Here is a 24,578-nt window from a genome sequence, read left to right on the forward strand (position 1 = left end):
TAAAAGGAAGAAAGGCACCATTGAGAACTGAAAGTTTGAGCTGGTGGCCTGAACACTAGAGCTCAGGTAAAGATGAAGAGCATAGAGTCAGGACAGAATCCAGCAGCTCAGCGTAGCAGAAGAGAGAAAAAGAAGAACCAGAGCATATTTGACATTGCCTTTATATTCTTTCCATGACCATGTGACCAAACCTAACTTGATACAATCAAACTGACCAATTAAAAGACCACCTTTATCTCCCACTGTATGGCTAAGCAACTCTGCCAATAGTCTTTGATCACCATAAGCACCCCTGTGGGCTCAGAAATGCAAATGGGGCATGATGATCAAATGGGGGTTGCGAGACAGAAACAAGTTCTGTTTTTTCTAAGCCCTACACATTAAATGACTGACAAAGGGATAGTTTATCCCAAAATAAAAATTCTTTCATTATTTAGTTACCGTTTTGTTTTTTTCTTTATTCTGTTGAACACAAAAAGATATTTTGATAAATTATGGTAAGCACAGATTGACCGTACCCATTGACTTCCATAGTATTTGTTTTTCCTACTATGAATGTCAATGGGTGTGTGCTTACCATCATTTATCAAAATATCTTTATAGTCATTGCACACCTGTACAACATGCACATGTAAAGAAATATGTACAGAAGGGCATACAAAATATATTTAAAGAGGCAATGACATCATGTGAACAATGAGCCGGTGAGGAGAAAACTGTTTTTTGGAACAGCATGAAACAATGAGCGCTTTTCCACTGTTGTGGCCAAACCGTTCTAAGGACAGTAAGGAAATGTTACAGTTATGTTTCCACTTGAGCCTGGATCGGCACAGCAGTATTACAAACCATTTTTGGCCCAGAATTCTACAAACACAGATTTACAAAGAACCTTTTTGGAAAAGTAAGGTTATTCACATGTTAAGGATTCTTTATGGGACCACACAGAAAAAAAAATCTATGTCATTGTGTAGCCCTTCAATTTTTAAGAGTGTGCTGTGAGAACCACTGTTTTCATTCATCACATGAAGATCTGTTATGACATGACCACAGAGCTGAGATCACACTGATCTTATCATTCTACAACTTCACTCGGATGAACTTAAACATTACATGAATCCACATAAACATAGCTGGACACTATCAATAGGGCATAGTAAAGAAATACACTTGAGTTCAGTTTTATTTGTGTATATGTCACAGGTCGGAGCAGACCACAGATGTCGTGCGTCTCGCTCCTCCCTAATTTCCACCTCGAGAAGGTCCCAAGAACACCCCAATGACCAGACACACGAGAGAAGGTAAGTATAATTAAAACAAACTTTATTTAAATGAATTAAAAGATGATCGGGGAAGGGAAATCTAAAATCAACTCTCTCAACCGGAGAGGATGGGGCCTGGTGAGCCTGGACGTCTTCCCGTAAGTGACCATAAGGGGGGAGGGGAACTCCTTCGTCCTCGCACAGGACTTTCACTGAGATATCCCACTGATCCTGGGTCCTTTTCTTGCAGGCTTGACTATTTGTGGCGCCCTTCACTTCTCCTGAAGGCAAAGAAGAAACACGATGAATAACAGGCAAGACAGAGAGGAAACCTGTTCCCTGTATATGTCTGTTCCTCAGAATTCAGCTCGCGGAGTGCCTGAACGGTTTCCCACTCCACTGGACTTCCAAGTAGATCCTGTACAGCAAATACTGGTTCCTGAAGGCGCAGGTGAGTAAGCAGAGGTAGTAAAGGTTCAGCTAAATTTACAGAAGGTCGGATTGTTATAGGTAACGTACAAGGGCGCGTCCATGGCTAATAGCTGTAGCTGGGCCGTGTTCAGGGTAAGTAACTTTAGCTCTTCCAACAGGTAGATAATCAACAGAGCAGCTGGACCTTTATACTGGGCATACAGGGGCGTATTCGAGGTAAGTAGCTTTAGCTCATGCAAACAGGTAAGTATTCAACAGGGCAACTGGATCTTCGCACTGGGCGTATTCGAGGTAAGTAGTTTTAGCTCGTGCAAACAGGTAAGTATTCAACAGGGCAACTGGATCTTCGCACTGGGCGTATTCGAGGTAAGTAGTTTTAGCTCGTGCAAACAGGTAAGTATTCAACAGGGCAACTGGATCTTCGCACTGGGCGTATTCGAGGTAAGTAGTTTTAGCTCGTGCAAACAGGTAAGTATTCAACAGGGCAACTGGATCTTCGCACTGGGCGTACAGGGGCGTATTCGAGATAAGTAGCTTTAGCTCGTGCAAACAGGTAAGTATTCAACAGGGCAACTGGGTCTTCGCACTGGGCGTACAGGGGTGTATTCGAGGTAAGTAGCTTTAGCTCGTGCAAATAGGTAAGTATTCAACAGGGCAACTGGATCTTCGCACTGGGGGTACAGGGCATATTCAAGGTAAGTAGCTTTAGCTCGTGCAAACAGGTAGGGCTTTTATACCGGACAACAAAGAACAACAAACACTACCTACTTCTAGGCAATGATGCTGATGGCATCATGGCAAGTAAATGGGCAAAACCATACATCACCTCTTTGCTTCGTTCAAGGGCGAATGGGGTTACAATCTCCAAATTGCTGTTCGTCGGGCCTGACACGGCCGATGTTGTCACGATGGACAAGTTCAGGTAGGTTGGCTACACCTGGTATGTACTGCGGGGCCGACTCGCCCGCTTCCCTCTCCTTTCTTCCAGCCAACGGGACAGAGATCTAGATAGGGTCGGACCGCTGGAATCGTTCCACTAGGCAGTAAATATACACAGCAGACTATTTTACATATGATGGTGAAATGCTTCCCTTCAATGCAATGGTTTTCCCCACAATATCCACACAATACCTTGACTTTGCGTTACCACGTCGCCTCCTTAAGGCTAGCGCGCAGGGGCCAGAGTTATAAGTGGGCGTGCATGAAATAGGTGGTCACCGCCAAGGCAGGATACGTTCTCTCCAACAGGAACTATCTCGGCCTAGAGGGTAAGTACAGATGACAGGGACACGGCACAACACTGCAAAACTTCAGGTGTACACACGTCAAAGACAGACTCACCCACTGCACTACACACACTTCAGTGATTTTTAGGATCAGTACTCCACACCCGGTCGGGATTTGTCCTGGAGGAGGTTAGAGACGCTGGTAAGGTTAGTGATCCAAGCTTAAACGTTGTAACCACAACAATGTAACATCTGTTCACCCCACTTGACTTCGGGTCACCCACTCGTCTCGTCCTCCACGATGGGGCCGCTAAACACGCTGTTACACACTCAAGCAGACGCTAATCTTCTATCTCCAGGTATAAACAATGATAAAAGCAGGTCAATGTACTCACAGTTTTCGTGATTCTGATCTTCTCTCACTCTTTTTCTCTCTCCAGCTACTCACAGATCCCCGGAAGTGCTGTCGTTATTCCGCCCTGGTTTCGTTTCTCCCACGCGGCCTTCATATAACAGACAACTGGTAAGTATAACTCACTCCCAAAAGACTTAGTTTTTGGCAAACCTGATCTGGTAGTTGTATCTCAATCATCCAGTTCGCTTAGTGAATTCACAAGACGTATATCTGCTTTGCCCTGTTCCAAACACCCAAATACACCGTCTCACCCGTGGTGTTCCTTGGAAAACAACAGCTCTCCCTGTACTTTCAGCGCCCTCTTTATTCTCCTCTCGCATCAGAATTGCCCAGTCTGCAATCGCCGCGTTCATTAACACACCTGTTGTTGATATCACTTGATTTTCGGTCACCCGGAGTTTCCGCAAGTGATGAGTGTTTACACATCTCGGTCCGGGTGGAACCTCTTCTCCTACTTTTGGTTCCTCCCTCACAAAGTCACTCCGTGACATATACGTGGATTTATCTGCAGCTGGTTGATCTATTGATCATTGTAAACTTGAGAACCCGATCATGTACTGTGCTTTCGATAATCTTATTTCATAATTTTTTTCATAATTTTTATCTGTTTGTTGATAGTAAAAAAACAGCAATTTTTACAGTTTTATTTTGTTTATTTTGTTAAGTTATAGTTTATTGTCTTAAAATCCAACTAACACATAAACACAAAGCAAAAGTGTAATTTGACAGTTGAACATTACCTACCAGTACAGGTATTTAAATGTGTCTATTTGTGTCTAATAATATGTAAAACAAAGCATTAGCTAATGAAAAAATAGCTCTATGTACAAAACGATCTACATTATAAATGAAGAATAACACTGAACTCTCAGTCTATTAGACCTCATAAGAGTTTGAAATAATGGTCAACTGGGTGTTCGTGACGAATCAGCTTGTGAGATCTGCTTGATGAATTGTTTGTGAGATGTCTGAATCAGACTGAATCAAATGTTCATTCTAACAGTCTCCTGGTCTTCAGTTTTCAAATAGATGATTCAATTCATGGGATTCTGCTATGTTCTGTTTTGATCCAGTAGCTTGAGTGTGACCTGATCCTGTGATCTCTGTGTTCAGGATGTTTAGAAAAATATTATTACATCTGCTTTAAGACAATAATTTGACATGATATATATCTTATATGGTAGGTCAAATGTAAAATCAATTTAATCTTATAAGGTCCTCACCTGTGAATCTTGGTTTTGGTTCTGCTGTGATCTTCTGGCTGAACTTAGTTTAGATCTCATTTTCTTCTGTTTGAAGAGCAAAACATGTTATATATATATATATATATATATATATATATATATATATATATATATATTTTTGTATTTATTTATTTTGTAGAATTATGTAATAAGACACTAAGGCCTGGTTTTACAGACAAGGCTTAGCTAATGCCAGGGCTAGGCCTTAGTTAAATGAAGACGGTTAAGCATTTTTTTAAACATGCTTCAGAAAAATACTTTACTGGTGTATCCTGAGACAAAACAATGGCACAGGCTTATTTTAAGATCTGTCCATGCAATTTATTTTCAGTCAAGACAGCTCAAACCTGAACTGTCTTAACGGCCTCCTTTTTGATGTCTTCTGATGCCCGGTTGCTTTTAGTTTTAATTTTTCTTTATCTGTCCTCCGCTGTCTGTTTTTTATCCGTCTCTTTACCATTGTATCTATCAAGCTCATTCCGGACAACCAACCCCGTGACATCTCACGCTGCGGTATTGCAAGATGGTGGTGCCCTTGCATTGAACTGTACATAAACATTATTTTTTTCTATTAAATTGTTAAATTTATAGCATTTGTATATATATATTTTTAATAGAATAAAAGTCCATTTATTAATAATGTTAACTTTTCTTACTGCTTCATTTCCGTTTTTAGCCTTGTCTGTGAAACAGGGGTTAAGAATCTCAGATCAGTACAGCTTAATAAACGATACAAACCTTACAAGACTGCAGACGCGTTTTAATCTCTGTAATATCAGAAAAGTGAGAGGAAACATATTTAGTAAGATCTGGAGAGAGAGTCAGTACTAATATGTCAGGTGTCTCTAACAGGTAGGGTGACCACCCGTCCCGCGTAGCGCGTGAACGCACAGCGTTTGAAGCCCAATTCATCCGTCCCGCAAATTGTGACCGTGTCACGCATAATCAATGCCTGCTTAAAAAAAGTTGGTCGCTATATATCCTTGAGCCCCATGCAGCCAAACCAACATTACTAGACAGTTCAGGCTCGTTTGCCACTCTACTAGCACGCTACTGTTGCCCCTCAGCTGAACTGCTGACTAGGTTGTTGTCAACATTTCATTGTTGTCATGACAGCGACAGTCAGTCATGAGTCTGACTCTGCACCGCCATCATCAATTAAAAAGAGAAGGTGTGGGTACAAGAAAGACTGGGAAAATAAATATTTGTGGCTGAAGTCCTAAAGATGTTTCCAGAACACTGAACAGTTTTTTTTCCTGCACCTGCCTTTACTAACATGCAAGTTCACCATCCTTCCTCCCTCTTCTCGTTACGTGAACCCCTGGAGTTATGACTTTTTTAACCATTTCTGTGTTGTTGAGCTACTTCAATTCCTGTTAATTCTATAATTTTATATTATAATGTATTTAAAGTGAATACATTATAATGAAAAATAAATTAAATAGCTAAAGTACATCGTAAGTGAAAGTGCATCTGTCAATCATTGAATGTTCAAAATATTATGAATCTTTATTTAAAAAAATACACATTGGTTGGCCTATTCATGAGCATACATCATGTTTAGGGGAATAGGGCATTATTAATATGCCATGTACAGTGCAAAAAAATGATTTTCAAGAAAAAAATGTCTTGGTATTTTTGTCTTGTTTTCAGTAAAAATATCTAAAAATTCTTAAATTAAGATGCTTTTTCTTAAGGAGCAAAACGACCCAAGAAAATAAGTCTAGTTTTTAGACCAAAAATATCAAATTTAAGTGATGTTGTGCATAAAACAAGGAGAAAACCTTGAATTTAGTGTTTTAGAAAAATGTTCAAGATTTTTTTGCTTACCCCATTGGCAGATTTTTTTTGTTTTGTGCACAAAATCACTTAAATTTGATTTTTTTTTGTCTAAAAACTAGACACAATATTTTTTTTCTAGAAAATAAGTTTTTTGCAGTGTAAAGTGGTATGTGCTAGAAATGGGTAAACCACTATCAATAAGTCGGCCCGTGGGTCGGGTGCACCGCCAGGCCAGGGAGTGTCCCACATTGTCTCTCAGAAACACACCCCTTGTCCCCCATTGGGCTTATTAGCAGGTGGTCACCCTACTAACAGGTACTGTGTGTGTAAGGCATAGGCCTGTAAAGAACATTGAGACCTTATGTGATCTACAGTATGACATGATAAACACATAATGCTTGCCATCATTTAACTTTAATTTGTATTTGTATGTAATTAACATTAATTAGTATTAATGTTAACATCTGGTATTGGGAGGATTAAAGGGATAGTTCGGCCAAAAACGATATTAAACCCATGATTTACTCACCCCCAAGCTGTCCGAGTTGCATATGTCCATCGTTTTTCAGACAAACACATTTTCGGATATTTTAGAAAATATTTTAGATCTTTCTGTTGATTAAATGTAATGTTACGGGGTCCAGCAATAGTCCAAAAAAAGTGCGTCCAAGGTAGTTTATAACGTTAATAACATTTTAAATATGGATATTTCTACAACAACACCGCAAGGATTACCCACAGAAGACCTTTGTTTATCATCCTGGAGCCGTTTGGATTTAATTTGTGAAGGATGGACGCACTTTTTTGGACTTGAAGGTCGTGGACTATTGCTGGACCCCGTAACATTACATTTAATCAACAGAAAGATCTAAAATATTTTCTAAAATATCCGAAAATGTGTTTGTCTGAAAAACGATGGACATATGCAACTCGGACAGCTTGGGGGTGAGTAAATCATGGGTTTAATATCGTTTTTGGCCGAACTATCCCTTGTGAGTGAAAATAAAGGAAATGAAGGAGATGAAGATCTCAAATAGAGAAGCAGCACCTGCAGAGTTTGTTGAACTCTCACTGTCAATCAAACAAAAGCTTTACAACAAATCAACAAACACACACAACACAGACATCACATCACAAACTTTCACTAAAAGCAGCATATGAAACTTCATCATCAAATATTTATAGATATATAGATAATATGTAGAGAGTTAAGAGAGGCACACGAATGGCCAGATTTTTGTCAACATACAGTTATGATAATACAGAGACTTTATAAAACCTTTCTTTGTGAAATAAATGTAAAACACACACACAAACACACACACGCACACACACACACACACACACACACACACACACACACACACACACACACACACACACACACACACACACACACACACACACACACACACACACACACACACACACAAGGGGAAGGAAACAATGAAGATAGATCAGCTCATAAAGTCAATGTCTGATTGTTTTTAGTTTTTTACTCACTGGATGCAAGTTGTCCTGAAATCAGCACAGACAAGATGAATAAACATTCAGATGGAAAGACAATGAATCTCAGATCCATCAGTGCACGATCACCATTAACTGATGAGAAACAGAGAAAATACAATTATATATAAATATTAGCATCTTAAAAAATCTAACAAATTCAATCCTTATACCATCAGATAATAAATCATTATTTACATCTAAAGATGCTTTACTGTAAATAAAAGTGAATTCAGCTTAAAATAGTTTGATCAGAAAATGTTTGATATTTAACATAAAAAAATTGTCCTTATCCAGTCATGCAACAAAGACTAAACTAGATACACTCTAAAAAACGTTGGGTTAAAATTAACCCAACTTGGGTTGTTTTGCAACCCAACGCTGGGTTAACACTGGGTTATTTTAACCCAACAAGTTGGGTTGTACAATTAACCCAACTTGTTGGGTTGATTTTTTTTAACCCACCTGTTGGGTAGAAATAACTTTTTGTTGGGTTGTAACAACACAATGTTTGGTTAATGTGTTTAAAGCTGAAATTTTGTGGTTTAAATTGCTTTCATACCTTTCATTGTGGTGTCTATAAATAACAAAGCATAGATTTAATTGAAAAAGCATATTTATTGCACATGAACAATAAAAGAGTACATAGCCCTACACAAACAATCAACTTTCTGATAAAAAAATATATTAGTATTATATCTCACAATCTAAAATGACAGATACCCAGTTAACATTATAATTAGATCAAGTAAAAAGTTGTACAAGTAAGGGATAATGTATTGGCAGCATGTCATCACAGAAAAAAGCCCCAACAGTTTCTTCAGGACAAATGTCACAAACACATTGGGTTAATCATTTGTAAATTTAATGTCGGATATGTAATTAATAGACAATGATATTTAATTTTTGTGTAATATAAAACTGTACCTGTCAAAATGATTTGCAGCATTGGAGTTTTTAGTTTTGAGCAGTAGTAGAATGTCACGACTGGCCAATCAGAATCTAGCATTTTAGAGAACCGTGTAATAAGAAATGGTTAATGTAACACATAAGATCAACACAAAGTTGCACAAACAGTCAATATATGATCAACATGAAAAATCACCTTAGCATAACAAATAACTACACAGACTTCTTATAGAAAGGGATTCCCTTCTTGGGAGTTTGTAAACAACAGTCTTCAAAAACACCCACACTGATGTGCACTGCTTAGTAAAATTAAAGGGAAACCAGGCAAGTCTGCGTAATATTTCTCTACGAGCTCCCCCTAGTGTCTGAAAGTAAATGCTTTCAAACACACTGTTGTAAAAACGAACTGTTGTCCCTCCCCCCTCGGAACCAAGTTTATCAGCTTATTTCCAATCCAGTTAGGTTTCCCTTCCGTCAAGGGTTTTCGATGCTTCTTCCCCGGCTCTGCCATTTGCAACAATGGCAAGCCGTGTTTAGCTCGCCTTTCTCTGTGTTGTTTGCTGTAAAGTGATACTGCTTCTCGCGATATCTGAGACTTTGCGAGACTGAAGGAAACCAGGTCGGATACAGCAAAGTTTCGAGTGGGGTATTCTTTCTACAGACGGTAGGGGCAGGCATGAGACTTCATTCGTCCGGTAATGAGTCATTTAACCATATACAGACTTACGAAGATGATTTATTAACATTAAAGGGACACAAGGCAGCATTTTTATGTTCAAAACATAAAAAAGTTTAAAACATGTCAACATCACCAAGGAGGGTGAATTGCTGGAGTGACTGTCTGTCAAAAACAATGAAGGCTTGATGGCAGAGATCGCCATCTTCCAATCCAAGGACAAAAGGGAATGGTTTTGTCACCTCAGCCTCTCAGAAGAATGCAACCATGTTGGTCCCAACCTTTTGAAAACAGACAAAACACTTGTTAGAATGCAGGCAAAGACTCTAAATGCATGATGCAGCATTATTATACAAAACCAAACAATTCATATTTCATACACACAAATGTAGTATCTAGTTTAATTGTAATGAAATGTATAAACTTCTGTTTTATTTCAATAACCTTACAATATACTCTTAACTCTATAAGACTCTATAACTCAGATTCACAGTAATTTCAGATTCTGCCACTTCACTTTACCTGGGAGTAAGCCCAATTTTTTTGATTTTGCAACAACCTGCATTCTTGCCCTTATTACTTAATATAGCCAACACTTTATTAGCATATATTATGTAATGAATACAGTTCTGGACAATAACGTTTGTCCCTAAAGTTAATGTTTTAGAGTTGCGAGTGAAAGACAATTTTTCTTGTCCGAGTTTTAACTCTATTCCTACTTGTAAACATGTCTTCTTGCTAGTTCACAAACAAACTATTAAATGTTTTAGGTTGCTTGCAAAGCAAAGTGTGCAATACTTCCATTACTTACATAGGCTTAAGATTTTCCTCCCACTTTTGTAGACAGGAGTTGGAATATCATCATGGGGTTCTGTAGAGAAAAATGTTTAGGTTAAATTAGTAACTTTACTGTCATAATACTCAGCAATCAACTATTGTATTCCCGAGTGTACCTGGAGGTGATTTGTTGATGCTCCTGGTTCTTGGCTGGGAAGTTGAGGATTCTGTCTGTAAAATGGAATGCCCAAGTTTCAAATAGCTTTTCGGCATGGTCAGAAAATAACACAGAGAAGTCTTGTGAACTCTGAAAATGACAAATCATGCATTCATTTTCAATAAAACTTTAATGTAAATTTATGTGATAATGAATGCTATATGGGCTAGCTTGTCAGTGAACTACGGCTGCGTGTAGTAAATGGTGCTTCACCTGTTTTCAGTTAATGTGTAATGGTTTTGTACTGTATTCTGTGTATTTTTGTTATTTGTACTTGTATTTTGATTCTCTGCTTTGTTTGGACTTTTATTTTGAAACTCATCATGCCATGTCACAGTTCACACTTCCTGTCTGTTTTGTATATAAGTCACTTCCTGTTCACCTGTTCCTGGCTGATTATTACATCGCCCCATCCTGTCTGTTATCTGAATCTGTTATCTGTATCTGTTTTGGTATCTGTATCTGTTCCTGTTTTGACCTGTGCCTGTTATTTGGATTTATTGCCTGTTTGCCGCCTGCCCTGATATATCGCCTGTTATTTGGATTCTGATTGTGGATTACCCTGACTGGATTTGTTTGCTGGCCCTTTTTGGGATTTTACTAAATAAACACCTTTTGCACATGGATTCACCTCTTCTCTGCTTTCATTAAAGCACCACGTTACATAATGGCAATTAACTACTAATCACAGAACCGGCTTTACCGATGAGATGGGCTTGACGATTTTATACAATTAAAGAGATGATATGATATGAAACCCATGATTACTCACCTCCAAGTCGTCCAAGATGCATATGTCCATCATTTTTCAGACTAACACATTTTCAGTTATTGTTACGTGCTCTGTTGTTTGTTGGTTTTTTGTGTTCTTTTTGTCTCTCTCTCTCTCTCTCTCTTCTCTGCTGTCTGTCTTCTCAGATCCCGGCCATTGGACACCTTTCCTGTCAATCTTAATTATCCTGTGTGACGTCACTCATCGATCCACCAATCAACACCCGATCCCGCCTATTTAAAACCCACCGCTGTTCATTCATGCCAGTACGCTGGTTACTGTTATTGTAAACCCCTGTTGTTGTGTTATACTGTTTAAAACTCATTTGCTGTGTTGTTACTCGTTTTTGTATGTCAGACTGTTCGTTCCCAGTTTATTAGTCACTTGTTTATGCGTCTGTACGTTAGTGTTCATTCGCTCTGTTGTGTGTGACTTTGTTGATATTGGGGAAAGCGGACAGGTAAGTATGTCACGTGACATACATTGTGCAACACGTAGGTAACATTCACTGTATTAGAGACACTAGTTTAGGAGCGTGTGCCACCCTCTGTATGTTTTGTGTTTGGGTAGGTAGTGTAGGTAAGTTAGGGCGTCGTGTGACGCTGAAGATTTATCTAATTACCTTTTATTTTGTAGCGTAGGTAAGAGGGTTAACAATTAGCTAGAACGGTTTTGTTTTGTTTGTTTCTTTGTTTTGGCACCGCTCGTGCCCCTTTTCCCTTTTGTGTCTTTGTTATTTGTTTCTTGTAAATATTGTAAATATCATCACCTTTTATTCACCTTGTCACACCACTAAACACCTTTTTGTACCTTAATAAATTGCACAGTTTTGCCCACTATTTCTGTTGTCTGTCGTTGTTGGCTCCCATACACACACCAAAAATAAATCCACAATCCTGTCATATTGTTGCCTCCCATTCATACCCCTAAAAATACCATCTGGGATCGTAACAAATTTGGGGGCTCGTCCCTTTCTACTATATTTACTATTTTTTTTGGTGTGTGTTGGCGTCATCGACGTACTTGTGAGGCCTGTAAGCCCGATAGTAATTTTGCGCTTTGCTGGTGGGTGTGTTGGTGTTGTGGTTTGTGTGTGTGTAGGAATAAACAATCGAAACACAGCTTTATTTGATTTACAAGCATTTATTAAAAATCCCACCAAAGGGCAGATAAATAAGTGTAGTAAGGATGATTTGTTTGCAATTGCAGCACACTACAAAATCTCCGTTGTCAGGCAGACTCTTAAAAAAGAAATCAAACATACAGTTTTGCAAGGTTTGATTGAATTAAATGTTTTGCTTATGTCTGGGGTCGCTGCTGATGAGGAGGCCGATGGGGAGACGCGTTCACTTGGTGCCGAACTTACACAGCCTTCTAACTCCGAAGATGAACAGGGTGTGGGGGAACAGGCTGCCGCTGAGGCCGAGGAGGAGTCCGACGCCAAGGCCGGCTTGCCCCAGTTCGAACCGTTCTCTCCCGTGTCTACTGGGTCCAGAGGGGATGCGCGGCTGAAGGTCCGCCTCGCCCGTTTACAACTGGAAGCCCAAGAAAAAGCTCAAGTGCGGCAGGCTGAGTTAGAGCTGCGATTGGAAATACGTAGGTTGGAAATAGAGGCTAAGAAACAAATAAAGTTGCGACAGCTTGAGCTGGAAGCGATGAAGATTGCCGCCAACTCAGCTGCGCAGCAGACTCCCGCACCAGATCCTAATGTTTCCCCGGTGGTCGAATCGTCCTCGGCTACCTTTGATGTGAGCAAGCATTGCGTTAGTGCCTCAATTTAGGGAGTCAGAGGTGGACTCGTATTTTAATGCGTTTGAGCGCATTGCGCTTTCCCTCCGTTGGCCAAAAGATGTTTGGTCTTTGTTGTTACAATGTCGGCTGATTGGTAAAGCCCAGGAAGTCTGCTCTACCCTGTCGTTAGAAGACAGTTTAAAGTATGACACAGTGAAAGCTGCTATACTACGCGCTTACGAGTTGGTGCCCGAGGCATATAGACAAAGATTTAGAAATCACCGGAAAATGCCTAACTTGACTTTTGTGGAGTTTGCTAGAGAAAAGGGTATACTTTTTGATAAGGGGTGTGTTGCTAGCAAAGTTAATGATTTCAATTTTCTGCGGGAATTAATTTTGTTGGAGGAATTTAAAAATTGTCTGCCGGAGCGAGTGGTGGTTTACCTGAATGAACAGAAAGAAACCTCCCTCTCTCAGTGCTGGCGGATGAGTTTGTGTTGACTCACAAAAATGTGTTTTCCTCTGCACGATCTGAAAAGATCTCGTCACCCCAGTTACAGTCCCCAACTCCAAAAACTATCTCCCCGCGTCCCAAAGAGGTAAGGGAATGTTTTTATTGTCAAAAGCAGGGACATGTAATTTCTGACTGCATTGCATTAAAACGCAAACAGCAACCAAAAAGTGTTGGTTTTGTGAACACCGTAGTGGATTTATGTAAGCCCGAAGCTGTGTGTGAAGTACCTGACTCTAGTTATAAACCTTTCTTGTTGAAGGGGTTAATTTCGTTAACTGGCAAACCTGAGGATCAAAAACAAATACAGATGCTTAGAGATACTGGTGCTGCACAGTCGTTTATTGTTGCAGACGTGTTGCCTTTGTCTGAGGAAACGTCGTGCGGTTCCAGTGTGCTTGTACAGGGACTAGAAATGGAAATAATTAATGTACCATTACATCGTGTACATATTGAAAGTGAGCTGGTTACTGGGTTTGTGAGGGTCGGTGTACGGCATTCACTTCCAGTTAAAGGCGTTACCTTCATCCTAGGTAATGACCTGGCAGGGGGCAAAGTAATGCCAGTGTTAGAGGTTTTGGATAAACCTGATGTGTTTTGTGAGGATGATTTGTCTAAGACATACCCTGACGTTTTCCTGGCTTGTGTGCTAACGCGCGCTCAGTTGCGGAAAGCGGGTGATGTGGTCAACCTGGCTGATTCATTCATCCCCCGATTTTCGCACCGGAGGTGCCTGTGACAGCTGTTAGTGAAGAGAAGCAGCAGAGAGTAAAGTTGCTTAGTTCAGATGTTAAAACTAATGATTTGAAATTGCCGGTGACCCGAGAACAAATAATTGCACTACAGAAAGAGGACCAGTCTCTCGCCAAGTGTTTTGATGCTGTTAAGTCTTTAGGGAAGTCTACCATTAAAGAACGAAATGCTGAGTATTTTGTGGAAAATGAGCTGCTGATGCGTAAATGGTGGCCGATTACAGCCTCAGATAAAGAATAGGATGTTGTATGCCAGATTGCAGTACCTACTCCTTACCGACAACAGGTGTTGAGTTTAGCTCATGATCACGAGTTGTCAGGACATCTTGGTATCACTAAAACATACAACAGAATTCTTAGACATTTCTTTTGGCCTGGTTTGAAGTCGGATGTAGCTGCGTTTTGTCGTTCTTGCCATACCTGTCAGTATGTGGGGCAGCCAAATCAGGTGATTCCACCTGCTCCCCTCTCGCCCATTCCTGCTATTGGGGAACCCTTCGAACACGTCATTGTCGATTGTGTGGGGCCGCTGCCTAAAACGAAATCGGGAAACCAATTTTTGCTGACAATGATGTGTGTCTCTACCCGCTTCCCTGAGGCAATTACCCTGCGCAAAATTACCACGCCTGTTCTAATAAAAGCTTTAATAAAATTCTTTTCAACGTTTGGCTTACCGAAAATTGTACAAACCGACCAAGGTTTTAACTTTCTGTCAAGGTTGTTTTCCCAAGTTTTGAAATCTCTCTGCATTTCTCACAACGTTTCCAGCGCGTACCACCCCGAAAGTCAGGGCGCGCTGGAACGGTTTCACCAAACCCTAAAGTCGATGTTGAGAAAATATTGTTTCGATTCAGCAAAAGATTGGGACGAGGGAATTCCCTTAGTATTGTTTGCCGTTCGTGAAACCGTACAAGAAAGTCTCGGTTTCAGCCCAGCGGAGCTCGTCTTTGGCCATACGGTTAGGGGGCCGTTAAAAGTCCTAAAAAAAAATATAATGGCCATTGAGACAAGTCCTAAAACTAACATTTTGGACTATGTTTGTAAATTCCGAGAACGACTACATACTGCCTGTTCTCTTGCTAAGAAGTCTCTCGCTACTGCACAGAAAGGGATGAAACGTCTCTTTGAATGAGAAAGCTGCGCTTGGCTCATTTAACCCTGGTGACAAAGTTCTGGTTTTATTACCCGTCCCCGGTTCAGCTTTGTCAGCACGCTTTACTGGTCCCTACGAAGTATTAAGAAAAATCAGTGACACTAATTATGTTATATGCACTCCTGATCGAAAACGCCAATCTCGTTTGTGTCATGTTAATATGTTAAAGGCATATCATGAAAGAAATACACAGGATTCAGTTACAGAAAACATGACAAAGCCTGTTGTTTCTCCAGTAGCCGTAGTCTCCCCTGTAGAATCCTCTGCAGCTGCGGATGGAGCTGATGAGGATGGCGTTGTGCTGCGCAACCCCCCTCATCAATGCGCACGTTTATCAAACTCTGTAATATTGAAAGATTTGCCGTCACTTCTCATGCATTTAACAGAAGTACAAAGACAGGACATTGTAGAATTAATTAGAGCTTTTCCATCTCTCTTTGGTGACATTCCAACACAAACGACAGTGTTACAGCATGACATTAATGTTGAAAATGCAATTCCTATTAAACAACACCCTTACAGAGTAAATATAACAAAAAGATCGGTCATGAAGAAGTGGAGTACTTACTAGAAAATGGTCTTGCTAAACCGAGCTGCAGTGCTTGGAGTTCCCCATGCTTGTTAGTACCTAAACCTGATGGAACATTTAGGTTATGTACTGATTACCGAAAGGTAAATCCTGTTACAGTGGCTGACTGTTACCCACTGCCTCGCATGGAGGATTGTATAGATAATTTAGGTTCTGCTCGCTTTGTGAGCAAGCTGGATTTATTAAAAGGATACTGGCAAGTTCCTCTTACCCCACGTGCATCCGATATCTCCGCTTTCGTAACCCCTGATAAATTCCTACAATATAACATCATGGCTTTCGGTCTCCGGAACGCACCTGCAACCTTTCAGAGGCTTGTTAATTTAGTGTTTAGTGGCAGGTGTTCCGAATTGTAATGCATACTTGGACGATTTAGTGATTTATTCATCAGAGTGGTCGGAACATGTATCTCTTCTGAAAACTGTATTTGAGCGCCTTACAAAAGCCTCATTAATGCTAAATTTAGCGAAGTGTGAGTTTGGATAAGCTACTGTGACATACCTCGGCAAAGAGGTGGGTCATGGTCAAGTGCAACCTATCGAAGCGAAGGTCACAGCCATTGCTCAGTTCGCCGCTCTGACCACGCGGCGTGAGCTGCGTAGGTTTCTGGGCATGGCCGGCTATTACCGTAGCTTTTGTAAAAACTTTTCCACTGTTGCTTATCCACTTTAGTAGTTTGTTAAGTCTGTCACAACCCTTTGTCTGGTCAAATGAATGTCAGAACGCATTTGAAACAGTTAAGTGTTTGTTGCGTCATGCACCTGTTCTCTCTGCACCCAATTTTGCATTACCTTTCAAACTAGAAGTTGATGCCAGTGCTGTGGGTGTAGGCGCTGTTCTCCTTCAGGAGGATGAGCAGGGCATTGACCATCCTGTGTGTTATTTTTCCCGTAAGTTCAATAAAAATCAATTCAACTATTCTACCATAGAAAAAGAAGCTTTGGCATTATTACTTGCATTGCAATATTTTGAAGTTTACATTGGCTCATCTTCTTTACCTGTTACTGTGTTTACGGATCATAACCCATTAGTCTTTCTGTCTCGCATGTATAACCAGAATCAACGATTAATGCGCTGGTCTCTGGTCATTCAAAGTTACAACCTGGAAATTAAGCACAAATCAGGTGCTGAGAATGTTGTGGCAGATGCACTTTCCCGAGTCTAGTGTTCATAATTAATTACATCTGTTTCATGTTAAAACAAACAGGTATTTGTTCTTAAGGGGAGGGGTTTTACGTGCTCTGTTGTTTGTTGGTTTTTTGTGTTTTTTTTGTCTCTCTCTCTCTCTCTCTCTCTCTCTCTCTCTTCTCCGCTGTCTGTCTTCTCAGATCCCGGCCATTGGACACCTTTCCTGTCAATCTTAATTATCCTGTGTGACGTCACTCGGCAGTGGGGCCTCTGGCCTTAGTCAAACGAGTTCTGTTTCCGTTTCTAAAATCATCAACTATATGTAATACACTTAACCAGCAATAGTTAGCCTGTCCGGAACCGAGCTGACTAAAACCACATTACTGTGTGACACTTGTTTTCTATGTGAACGGCCCCTACGCTAATAAGATTTTGTTTCTCTCTCCCTGTCTCGTCCTTGATCCCGAGGACGAGACAAACAGATCCAGTTCCGGTACATGTGAAAGTCGGCACACAACTGATCTACTAGCTGTTCTTCAACGTGATGTCCAGCTGATGCCTGACCAAAGACCACCGGCAGAACCCGCTTAATCTCCGCTTAATCTCCGCTCAATCTCCTTCCTTTTCAATGTGTATATATATATATATATATATACCTCCCAAGGATTTTTTCCTCCTATGACTTTTTTTACTTCCCCGGCTAAAATTCCGGGGTTTTTTTCTCCTAGGGGGTTTTTCAACCCGGGGAGGCAGCCTTTTTGGGCTTAACTTCTATACGTTGCATTAGTAATACGTTTGCTTATAATGTTGATTTATAGCCGTAGCAAATTTAACTGCTTGTGCTATTGTTTATTATGTTGTGATATCTGTCGATTTTCTGTGCTTTTCACTGCATCTATTATGTAAAGCTGCTTTGATACAATTACCAAATTGTGAAAAGCGCTATATAAATAAAATTGAATTGAATTGAACTCGTCGATCCACCAATCAACACCCGATCCCGCCTATTTAAAACCCACCGCTGTTCATTCATGCCAGTATGCTGGTTACTGTTATTGTAAACCCCTGTTGTTGTGTTATACTGTTTAAAACTCATTTTCTGTGTTGTTACTCGTTTTTGTATGTCAGACTGTTCGTTCCCAGTTTATTAGTCACTTGTTTATGCATCTGTACGTTAGTGTTCATTCGCTCTGTTGTGTGTGACTTTGTTGATATTGGGGAAAGCGGACAGGTAAGTACGTCACGTGACATACATTGTGCAACACGTAGGTTACATTCACTGTATTAGAGACACTAGTTTAGGAGCGTGTGCCACCCTCTGTACGTTTTGTGTTTGGGTAGGTAGTGTAGGTAAGTTAGGGCGTCGTGTGACGCTGAAGATTTATCTAATTACCTTTTATTTTGTAGCGTAGGTAAGAGGGTTAACAATTAGCTAGAACTGTTTTGTTTTGTTTGTTTCTTTGTTTTGGCACCGCTCGTGCACCTTTCCCCTTTTGTGTCATTGTTATTTGTTACTTGTAAATATTGTAAATATCATCACCTTTTATTCACCTTGTCACACCACTAAACACCTTTTTGTACATTAATAAATTGCACAGTTTTGCCCACTATTTCTGTTGTCTGTCGTTGTTGGCTCCCATACACACACCAAAAATAAATCCACAATCATTTCATATTGTTGCCTTCCATTCATACCCCTAAAAATACCATCTGGGATCGTAACAGTTATTTTAGAAAATGTTTTAGATCTTTCAGTTAATCAAATGTAAAGTTATGGGGTCCACTCCTTCAAGTCCAAAACTATTTGCATCCATCCTTCACAAAATAAATCCATATGGCTCCACGATAATTAACAAAGGCCTTCTGAGGGTAATCCGTGCAGTGTTGTTGTGGAAATTAGGGCTGCACGATTCCAGGAAAAATGATGATCACGATTGTTTTGCTCAAACTTTTGATCACGATTAGAAATCACGATCATTCTCTGAAGAACTTTTATTCACTTCAGTACTTTTATTACCCTTAATAGCCATGTATATAATATTAGGCTATGTATATTTTATATATTATAAAATATTTTAGTGTTTTGTAATATTCACATCTCCCCTTCTCTTTTTAAAACATTTAGAATCATTCCGCAAAATTCTGCATAGATTTTGCAAAAGAAATCAGCAGAAATAGCAAAAATAACTCCTTACACAGATTCAAAGCTTATACTCTTACAGCAATTAAAGCTTACAGCAATTAAAGCAGTTCAGGTTTGTTTTAACTGTAAAAATAATTAAATATCTTTTATTTCTTACATTTTAGAGCATTTTGTGTTTGTTAAATTAAGGTTTTTGATGATGACCAATCGGTTATAGCGGCCGACTGCAAGTTAACGACATGTTTGATCAATTGAGTCTCTCAAATTAACACTTCACTTGCCTAAAATAACATTTATATAAAATATATATTTTCAGCATATAACAATGTTTGTTTAAATGTTTATTATCAACACACACTATTTTTAAAAAGCAGAGGCAGGCTGCTGTTGCTCACAGTCGCGACGGAGTGCAGAAAAATAATGAAAAGGGCTATACAAAACGAAACGAAATAAACATGAAACGAAATAAACATGCAGGTTGCCTTACCTTACACATTCGCTATAAATCAATTAAAATGCAATGCTTTAACAGACAACATTGCTATACGTGTATCCAACAGTAAAGCTAAACTAAGAAAGACGTCCAATCTCAAACAAGAAAAAATTACACCGCATTCTTACATGACTACAGGAAGAAGTCTTTTATAGATGTTGTATTGGATGCTGTGTGCAGAGATTATGCGCAGTATTTTAAGGTTTTAATCCAGTCCTTCATTTATATTTCCCCCTGGTGCTGCGGGCGGAGACGCTAATCCCTTTGCAACAGGTGCATTGTAAATGTATGTGTGTCGTAGCGGACTCGTGCGATAGGTTAAAACGTTTGCTCAACGTTTCTTTTAATTAAATTGAATAATATAAAAAGATGAAGAAGCCTAAAAAGCCAGAGGCCTGGCCCACTTATCAACTGTGACGTTAAAATTGGCCCGAAACCCCACCAGAGGGGTGTAAAAAGGCTGAAATGCAGGGCTCTAATATATAATTGTATGTCGTGGATGATCAGGGTTTTATGGTTGCGGCTTGTGTCTTCAGCTTTTTTAAATCTTGATATTTCTGGTTTGGACGAAAAAAGCACAGTTTGCACAAGACTCGTAACTTACTTAATCACTTTCCTTAAATCCGAAATATCCAAACAATGGAGTATATAATTCTTTTCGGGGAACTAACGTACGTATTTCTGCACATTCTTCTTGTTGCTCTGCCATTATGTTCGTTCAAGATGACTGACTGTTAATCTCGTGATGGCAACTTAATTCCACCATAATACAGACAGCGCTTGCAAATATTCACTCTGTATACTCTGACTCCGCCCATATCAAGCAAACACATTGCTGGATTCTCGACTGCTTTGTGCTGGGTCTTTACACATTAATCGTGACGATTGTCTTTAACTAATCGTGGGGCGCACATATCGTTATCATGATAAAAATACGATTAATCGTGCAGCCCTAGTGGAAATATAACAAAAATAACTAGCTTCTGCTAATGGCGCCATCTTGATCGCTTCCGCATTCAAGATGAGAGCTGTCCTGAATACAGAGGATTCTAAGATTGCGGTATTACCAGAGACTAGTTTTTTTGTTTATAAAGTTTAAATATAGATATTTCTACAACAAAACGGCGCGGATTACCCTCAGAAGACCTTGGTTCATCATCGTGGAGTCATTTGGATTTCTTTTGTGAAGGATGGATGCACATTTTTTGGACGTGAAGGAGTGGACCCTGTAACATTACATTTGATTAACTGAAAGATCTAAGACATTTTCTAAAATCTCTCAAAATGTGTTCGTCTAAAAAATGATGGACATATGCATCTTGTATGGCTTAGGGGTGAGTAAATCATGAGTTTAATTTAATTTTTGGATGAACTATTCCTTTAATCGTGCAACCTTACATACCACTTTTGAAAATGACATACTCACAGCAAAATAAGCAGGGATTCTTAATAAAGAAATGCTTTGATATGCCTCATTGTAATATCAACATATCACTTTAAATAATAAAAAACAAGTGCATTTTCATGTTACCTGTAAATAACTTTGTAAAAGCTGGTATCAGAACCTCAAAGTGACATTGTTTTAGCTTCTCCAGGAAAAAATATCCATCTTTTATCCATCAGGGTCTGAGCAAAAGAGCCAAAACTGTGATTTAAGTGGGCATCATCAAAAACATTTGAAAAAGACAAAAATGTCTGTAACTTACAGACCAAATGAGAGTTCACAATATGTGTTGTGATACCCTGTCTGTGAACTCAAGGCTAAAGTTTCATGATCTAAACATGAAATTAAAAGCATCATTTTAATTTCAACTTTTTCAACAAACGATTATTTATTTAAAACGTACACGTTTCTTCCTCATATTAACTGTTTTAAACTGAACTTCTAATATGTTCTAACGTTTCTAAAATTATTAAAACAAGCCATGCTTTAGACATATTTCATAAAACATTTGATATTTAAAACGAAATATTTAAATCATTTAAAAGCAAGCATGAACAGATTTACTGGGCATTACAGACTAGCCAACGGAAGCTAATAAAACTTTTAATAAGAGTTCTGTCATGTGAACCATCATTTTGCATACTTTTGCATTCAGAAATAGTTTAAATGATTAAAAACAATGATACAAACCTTTTCCTTCAAATAAATCAAAGATAAGTCGATGAAAAAACGTTCATGAATCCTGAGGTGAGTAAATTCCCGCGTCAGGTAGCGTTGTTGCTGTGGTGTGGCAAGAGTCTGTGTGAGGGAAGGGAGAAGTTCTCTCTGGGGAAGAACAACACTGACACCCGGTGGTTGCGCCGGTAACATTCGCGCCGACTTTGTGTAACTAAACTTTAAAATTGGCATTCACTTTACAAACCCACTGCAAATTTGAACATTATACATATATATTCTCGCCTGAACTTATGTTTAAAATACATTTTGTGGACTAGAGAAAGTAATATTGAGAAACAGCTATATGTATCTATTAAGTTGGCTCTGCTTCAAAATTACCCAACATATAACCCAACAAGTTGGGTTACACAAAAACTACCCAACACTGATAAAACAACCCAACAAAATAACCCAACTGGCTCAACCCAGCAGTTGGGTTGAAAAAACCACCCAACGTTTTTTAGAGTGTATTATAAAGAGATGTTTTAAAATATGATATTGAAGTTATTAAAGAATAAATTGTATTGATTCACCTGTTTTCAGTGTCAGTTCAGTTATCAGAGTAACAGCAATGAATAAAACAACACCAACTGATCCAAACACATACACAGAGATATAACGAGGAAAACCTGTAATGAAAGTCAAAAAATTTCATTTGACATATATAACACTATTAAAACAATTTAAAGGTATTATCTATAACCGAATATATATTTTTATGTACAGAACCAACTGTTACTTATTCATATAATTTGATTTCCGGTTGAGTGAACGCTGTGCGTGTGTGTCTGCCGCTACTCGCCGGGTCTCTACTGTTCTCATCTATTTTCTTCTGTTTTCTTCTGTTGGACTTCGTTGTGTTGATCTATCTACGTGTGCCTGCCACTATAAACCGGGGCTTTCTTGCCCTGTTGGACTATTTTTTGTTGACCTACTCTTGTGGATCGTATCTTTTCTCAGCGCATCCCGAATTTTCCCGGAAGCATCGCTGCTTGTGTCAATCCGTGGATTATTGCTACAAACTTCCTGATTATTGTAACAACTTCCAATCTGTGGATTATTGCTACAAACTTTCAATCCGTGGACTATTGTGGATTATTCCTACAAACTCTCAATCCGTGGACTATTGCTACAAACTTCCAATCTGTGGACTACTGCTACAAACTTTCATCCGTGGACCTCTGCTACAAACTTTAACACACCTGAAAACACACTCGTTCTGTTTTGCTACGGACCAGCACACCGGCTCCTTTTCTGCATGAGCTTTCTTCCTCTCTCCCTTCACTGCGACTACTTTGTGGTAAGTGTGTTGTGACCCACTTGCCTCATTGTTGTCCCCGGTCTGTTTTGTGGTTTGCGTACTACTATACGCTGATTACTTCGCGGACTGGTGTGTGTTGTGAACCTGGTTGGCTAACATGTAGCTTTAGCGGGTTGTTGTTGTGTTGCCTGTGTAAACCCTACTGTTTGTGTTGTGAGCTATTCATGTTAGCATTTTAGCATTAACGTTTGCAGAGTTACTTGTGGAAACTTTGCCGTGTCGCTGTCATGTTTTCCGCTGGCACCTGTACTAAAGTCCTCTCAGCTTGCTCTATACTGTGTGTGTGTATTTTTTACAATTTGGAAATGGAGCATGTTTACACCCCCACTACTCTCAAACTTCTACGCTGCTACACCCCTTTGGACTCAACCCTGTATAAACTCTGTAGCTCGCTCGGTATTACTCGTCGTCCACGCTATATTCATCGCGGTAAACGAAGACAGACTCTTATTTATGGACATGATGCGCTCATTCCATCTACGTTCACGCCCGATCGCTGTAGGCGCCACCAGCATAAGAACAGTGGAATTAACTTCGAAAACCTGTGTTATCCCACCAGACTGTCAGCAGCTCCCACAACGTCAAATCAGAACTTTAACATTTCTCTTCTAAACGCGCGATCAATCACAAACAAAACATCCATAATAAATGATCTTATCCTTGAGAAAAAATTGAACTTGTTTTGTATCTCAGAGACTTGGCAGCAACCTGGCGATTGTATTCATTTAAATATGCTGACTCCTCCTGGCTATTGTTATATAGCCAAACCAAGATTGGTAGGGAGAGGAGGCGGGTTGGCAGTAGTACACCGCTCTGATCTGACTGTTAAAGAACTCAGGCCATTCGAAGTGACATCTTTTGAATACATTGCTGTGAAGGTTGTTATCACCATACCCATTTTACTACTTTTAATCTACCGCCCCCCAAAACCATCTGTAAATTTTCTGTCTGAATTGATTGAACTTCTCACTGTTATCTCATCTCTCTGCTCTGCCATGATTATGTTAGGGGATTTTAACATACATGTGGATGTTAATTGCTCTTACACCTCTGAGTTTAACTTCAACCTCCTCTGAGAAAACAACTATTACTGGTCGTAATATCAGGTCAATTGACAACAGTATGCTAGCTGCCTCCATACAGGCCTCACCGTTATTTGCCCTGGATGAGAACTCATCCCCGGATAACCTGGTTAAAATGCATAATGACTCCCTGAACAGCCTGCTTGATGGCTTAGCCCCTGTCAGGTCTAGGCTTGTACCAATAAACCGTAGGTGTCCCTGGTTTACCCCTGAGCTCAGGCATCTAAAGGCAAATGGCCGCCGTCTTGAACGGCTATATAAAAAAACTGGCCTTACAATCCATTCTTTGCTCTACACTG

At 39.6% G+C, this 24,578-nt stretch overlaps 2 long non-coding RNA genes across 2 annotated transcripts; both read right to left on the reverse strand.

Annotated features, from left to right (window-relative positions):
* Window positions 1-5,314: 5,314 nt before the first annotated feature.
* Window positions 5,315-22,536, reverse strand: LOC141362804 (uncharacterized). The gene is made up of 3 exons (XR_012368389.1): window positions 22,410-22,536; window positions 7,862-7,960; window positions 5,315-5,343 (listed from the first exon to the last, which is right to left on the reverse strand). It is a non-coding gene; the product is annotated as an uncharacterized lncRNA (long non-coding RNA).
* On the reverse strand, window positions 10,193-21,934 carry LOC141349122 (uncharacterized). The gene is made up of 4 exons (XR_012368366.1): window positions 21,850-21,934; window positions 21,247-21,341; window positions 10,403-10,533; window positions 10,193-10,320 (listed from the first exon to the last, which is right to left on the reverse strand). It is a non-coding gene; the product is annotated as an uncharacterized lncRNA (long non-coding RNA).
* Window positions 22,537-24,578: the final 2,042 nt, after the last annotated feature.

The sequence above is a fragment of the Misgurnus anguillicaudatus genome, unplaced genomic scaffold (assembly GCF_027580225.2).
Source record: "Misgurnus anguillicaudatus unplaced genomic scaffold, ASM2758022v2 HiC_scaffold_29, whole genome shotgun sequence".
In the NCBI taxonomy this organism is placed as follows: Eukaryota; Metazoa; Chordata; class Actinopteri; order Cypriniformes; family Cobitidae; genus Misgurnus; species Misgurnus anguillicaudatus.